This window comes from Schistocerca piceifrons, chromosome 1 (assembly GCF_021461385.2).
Source record: "Schistocerca piceifrons isolate TAMUIC-IGC-003096 chromosome 1, iqSchPice1.1, whole genome shotgun sequence".
NCBI lineage: Eukaryota > Metazoa > Arthropoda > Insecta > Orthoptera > Acrididae > Schistocerca > Schistocerca piceifrons.
In genome coordinates, this window is record NC_060138.1 from 628,385,662 (window position 1) to 628,391,784 (window position 6,123).

Genomic DNA, 6,123 nt, shown 5'->3' on the forward strand with positions numbered 1-6,123 from the left:
GCAGTTCCATCTCAAGGAAATTTATTATATTCGAACCCAGAATATGAATGAATTCTACAGCAAACTGATGTTAAGTAAATTTGTCTGTAATTTTGCAGGTTCATTCCTTTACCTTTCTTATTTACAAGAGTCACCTGTGCTTTTTCCAGTCACTTTGGACTATGTGCTTGGTGAGAGATTCATGACAAATGCAAGCTATGTAAGGAGCCAGTGCTGTAGAGCATTCTCTGTAAATCCGAGTTGGGATTGCATCCAGACCTGATGCCTTAATCATTTTCAACTCTCTCATTTTTCTTTCTACAGCAGGGATTCCCATTCCTATCTCCTCCATAGGGAAGTCTGTATGACTGTCAAATGGTACTATGTCTGTACAATCCTACTGTGTTAATGATTTCTTAGATATGAAATCTGAAACTTAAGTTCCCCATGTGCTGTATTTTATTGTCACACCAGACTAGTCAACAAGTGACCAGACAGAAGCCTTTTTCACACATAGTACTTTTACGTAGCACCTGAATTTCCTTGAGTTCTCAACAGAGTAACAATGGAAATTACTGAATGCTTTGTGCATCTATCTTTTTACATGTGCAAGAATCTGTACTAACTTTAGCCTGTTGACATTTATACATTCTTTTTTGAACTGAGAGTGCAACAATCTCTTCTTCCTCAACATTTTCTGAATTTTGGTATTAAACCACAGAGAATCTTTTCATGTTTAATCCACTTACTCAGAACATATGTCTCCAGAGCATGATTTAAGATCAGTTGAAACTTTGCCCATAATTCCTCTATGTCCATCATATCTGAACTAAACTATGTTCATTCATTGTTAAGTGGAATGCTACCAACTGCTTATCTGCTATTACTAGCATAAATACTTTCCTAGCCTTCTTGATGGATCTATTAACTTTAGTAACAATCATCACTATAATGACATCACGATCATTGGTCCCTTGTCCTATATTTACATTGTTAGTAAGATCAGACTTTTTTGTAGCTACAAGGTCTAAAATATTTCCACTGCATGCGAGTTGTCAAACTAGCTGCTCAAGACAGTTTTAAGACAGTTTTTGGAAAAGTGTTAAAACCACTTCACAAAACCGTCTATACATAGCACCTACAATGAATCTGTAGATGTCCCAGTCTATACTCACTAGGTTTAATATATCACATTATCTGGGCATTTCCAGGCTACTGAATGTAGACTTTCTTTGAATGAATCTACAACTGTTACAGCAGAATTATGTGGCCAATATAAACAGCCAATAATTAACTTGAGTTCAATGAGGCCTGCAGGATGGGAGTGGCAACGGAGGAGGCTGGGGCAGGGAGGGGGAGGGATAGTATGGTGGGAGTGGCGGACAGTGAAGTGTTGCAGTTTAGACGGAGGGCAGGAGAGAAGGTGCGGAAGGGGGAGGGGGTAAATAGCAGAAAGGAGAGAAATAAAAAGAAATTAAAAGACTGGGTGTGGTGGAGAAATGACGGCTGTGTAGTGCTGGAATGAGAACAGGGAGGGGGCTGGATGGGTGAGGACAGTGACTAACGAAGATTGAGGCCAGGAAGGTTACGGGAACATAGGATGTATTGCAGGGAAAGTTCCCACCTGCACAATTCAGAAAAGCTGGTGTTGGTGGAAATATCCATATGGCACAGGCTGTGAAGAAGTCATTGAGATGAGGGATATCATGTTTGGCAGCATGTTCAGAAACAGGATGTTCCACTTGTATTTTGGCCGCAGTTTGTCGGTGGCCTTTCATGTGGACAGACAGCTTGTTGGCTGTCATGCCTACATAGAATGCAGCACAGTGATTGCAGCTTAGCTTGTAAATCACATGACTGGTTTCACAGGTAACCCTGCCTTTAATGGGATAGGTGATGTTAGTGACCGGACTGGAGTAGGTGGTGGTAGGAGGATGTATGGGACAGGTCTTGCATCTAGGTCTATTACAGGGGTATGAGCCATGAGGTAAGGGATTGGGAGCAGGGGTTGTGAGAGGATGGACCAGTATATTGTGTAGGTTCGGTGGATGGCGGAATACTACGGTAGGAGGGGTGGGAAGGATAGCGGCCAGGACATTTCTCATTTCAGGGCACGGCGAGAGGTAATCAAAACCCTGGTGGAGAATGTAATTCAGTTGCTCCAGTCCCAGATGGTACTGAGTTATGAGGGGAATGCTCCTCTGTGGCTGGACTGTGGGACTTTGGGAGGTGGTGGGAGACTGGAAAGATAAGGCACAGGAGATTTGTTTTTGTACAAGGATGGTACGATAATTACGGTCAGTGAAGGCTTCAGTGAGACCCTAGGTATATTTAGAGAGGGACTGCTCATCACTGCAGATGCAACAACCATGGGTGGCTAGTCTGTATGGAAGGCCTTTTTGGTATGGAATGGGTGGCAGCTGTCGAAGTGGAGGTATTGCTGGTGGTTAGTAGGTTTGATATGGACGGAGGTACTGATGTATCCATCTCTTAGGTGGAGGTCTCCATCTAAGAAGGTGGCTTGCTGGGTTGAGTAGGACCAGGTGAAGCAAATGGGGGAGAAGTAGTTGAGGTTCTGGAGGAATGTGAATAAGGTGTCCTCACCTTCAATCTAGGTAGCAAAGACTTGAAAATCTCTTCAGGTTTGCTGCCGGTTCCTAAAATCAACTTGACTCGATATTTCGGCGATCCAACTGTTCGCCATCTTCAGGAAATGCTGCTTCTGCTGATGAGTCCCATTGAGAACTGATGCCAGGTTGCAAATTGACGTCCTATATAGGCCACCGTTCAGTACAAAGTGCATGCGCCGCCTATCACGGTTTCTGCCTTCCAAAACAGGGAGATGGCGCCGCCCTTAGTGAAGGCCGGCACCACCTCCCTGTTTTGGAAGGCAGAAACCGTGATGGGCAGCGCATGCACTGTGTACTGAACGGTGGCCTACATAGGATGTCGATTTGCAACCTGGCGTCAGTTCTCAACGGGACTCATCAGCAGAAGCAGCATTTCCTGAAGATGGCGAACAGTTGGATCACCGAAATATCGAGTCAAGTTGATTTTAGGATCCAGCAGCAAACCCGAAGAGATTTTCAAGAATTATTATGCCGGGAAAGCCTATGCAATCACATCAAATACCTCTACGGGGAGGAGATGGTGAAACTTGCACAGAAGTTAGATAAACTTTGGAGGAAGAAAGGAAAGCTGTTGAGTACTCTCGCCTTCTTGCTGAGATGCCATGAGGAAGGTATTATTCCTAATTTCGCCAGATTTATTCATTTTATTAATAGTAAGAGAGCTAATAGGATTAAGGAACGTGCAAGCCAAGCACTTTTAAGAGAATGCATTTGTTTTACCCATAGACAGCTGGATATGGTTTCCAAAGATTTATTTTACTTACATTTGAACTTGTCATCCCAGTTTTCAAGGGATGTTTGGCAGTGGGTTGATGATTCCACGTGGACGCTATCAGATTGGACACATAGGAGCGCCATTACCAGGCAATCCTCAAAATTTGAACGGCTTCTTTCTCGTTCTACAGCATCAGAAGTGGATGAACGTCGGCGTACTGTGATTAATCTCTCTAACAAGGCATTGGATGGGCCCACAGTGTCGATTTTGGAGAAACATTTAAATTTTTCGCCCACTCCCAAGAGACTACCTATCACTGAGTTCATATGCTCTGTAGAACAAGCAGTACATAGCCCACCCGAGGATCAAGCAGAGGAAATAAGGCAAGAAGTGTCGCACATATTACGTCGGACTCGACCACCATGGGATAACATCTCTTCCGCAGAGAGAGCAGCCATTCGTTCCCTTAAGAATGATGACGAAGTAGTAGTTTTACCAGCTGACAAGTGGAATGCCACGGTTGTAATGATGCGGGATAATTATGTCCTAAAAATGGGTTTACTTCTCAACAACCCGGCGTACAGAAGACTGTCTAATGACCCCACAGAAAGGATCAAACGTAAGACACTTTCACTGTTGAAAAAGAGTTTGTTGTCAGATGATTTACGTAAGAAACTTCATCCTGGTGCTGCCGTTCCGCCTAGGTTGTATGGTCTGCCTAAGTTGCATAAGGAAGGGGTTCCTCTACGCCCTATTGTTAGTAATTTGGGTGCACCCACTTACAACCTGGCAAAGTATTTATCATCTGCTCTCAGGTCATTTGTTGGCAGGTGTGAACACCATATATCCAGTTCGGTGGATTTTATTCGACGATTGGGATCTTTGAAGTTGAGTCCTTCAGATCTGTTAGTAAATTTCGATGTGGTATCCCTATTTACACGAGTTCCTCTGGAAGAGTCCCTCAGTTTGATCAGTGAAAAACTGGATGAAGAGCTGGTGAAGCTTTGTCGTCATGTGCTGACCTCCACGTATTTTTTATTTAACGGTAACATTTTTGAACAGAATGACGGAGTGGCTATGGGTAATCCTTTGTCACCCATAGTCGCCAATTTATTTATGGAGGACTTCAAGGCCATGGCACTGAGGACTTCAGCTTTGCAACCAATGTGCTTCTGGAGATACGTGGACGATACCTTCTTCGTCTGGCCGCATGGACGTGATGCTCTTAACAGATTTTTGGACCACTTCAACTGTCTTCATCCCTGTATCAAATTTACTATGGAGGTTGAAAATGATGGGATGCTTCCATTTTTAAACGTAAGGGTTTATAAAAAACCAGATGGAACTTTGGGACACAGTGTTCACCGAAAGCCGACACACACAGATTGGTATCTGCACCCTAAGAGCTGTCATCCACCACACCAACATAGTGGCGTCCTTAGGACCTTGGTATGGAGAGCATATGCCATTTCCGATGCAGACAGCTTTACCCAAGAACTTGAGCATTTGATGACTGTTTTTAAGGAAAATGGATACACCGAGAAACAGATTCATCGGGCTATGGAGTTTGGACCAACTCCAGAGGTGTACGAAGAGGAACATAAATCTGTGGCCTTTCTTCCTTATGCTGCAGGCTTATCATTTAAGACTGAACGAATTTAAGGAATTTTAACATTAAGAGTGTGTTCCGTCCACCTTCTAAGATTAGGGCTCTGCTCGGCTCTGTGAAGGATGATTTAGGACTTAAGAAACCCGGGGTGTACAAAATCCCATGTCAATGTGGGAAAGCTTACGTAGGCCATTCTATTCATACAGTGCATGACAGGTGTGTGGAACATCGGCATCACACGAGGCTACAACAGCCGGAAAAATCAGAGGTAGTAGAACACTGCCTAAATGAGGGACACAAAATGAAATTTGAGGAAACTGTTGTGGTTGCCAACATTTCCGGTTTTTGGAACAGTGTCTATAAAGAGGCGATTGAAATTAGGTTGGCTGATAATTTAATCAACAGAGACAATGGGTTTCCTCTAAGCAAAACATGGAATCCTGTATTATCTCGCATCAAAACTGAACGTTCTTTGGTACGGCCTTGATTGCGACATATCGTTGCCAGCAGTGTTTCACTAAGGGCGGCGCCACCTCCCTGTTTTGGAAGGCAGAAACCGTGATGGGCGGCGCATGCGCCATGTACTGAACGGTGGCCTATATAGGACGTCGATTTGCAACCTGGCGTCAGTTCTCAATGGGACTCATCAGCAGAAGCAGCATTTCCTGAAGATGGCGAACAGTTGGATTGCCGAAATATCAAGTCAAGTTGATATTAGGATCCAGCAGCAAACCCGAAGAGATTTTCAAGACTTATTATGCCAGGAAAGCCTACGTAATCACATAGATAGCAAAGACGTCATCAATGAATCTGAACCAGGTGAGGGATTTAGGATTCTGGGTTTTTTGCAAGGATTCTTCTAGATGGCCCATGAATAGGTTAGCATAGGATGTTAGCATAGGATGGTGCCAAGTGTGTGCCCATAGCCGTGCCGCAGATTTGTTTGTAGGTAATTCCTTCAAAGGAGAAGTAATTGTGGGTGAGTATGTAGTTGGTCATGGAGACTAGGAAGGAGGTTGTTGGTTTGGAATCCATAGGGCATCTGGAAAGCTAGTGTTCGATAGCAGTAAGGCCATGGGCATTAGGAATGTTCGTGCACAGGGAGGTGGCATCAATTGTGATGAGCAGGGCACCATGTGGTAAAGGGACAGGAACAGTGGAGAGTCGGTCGAGGAAATGGTTGGTATCTT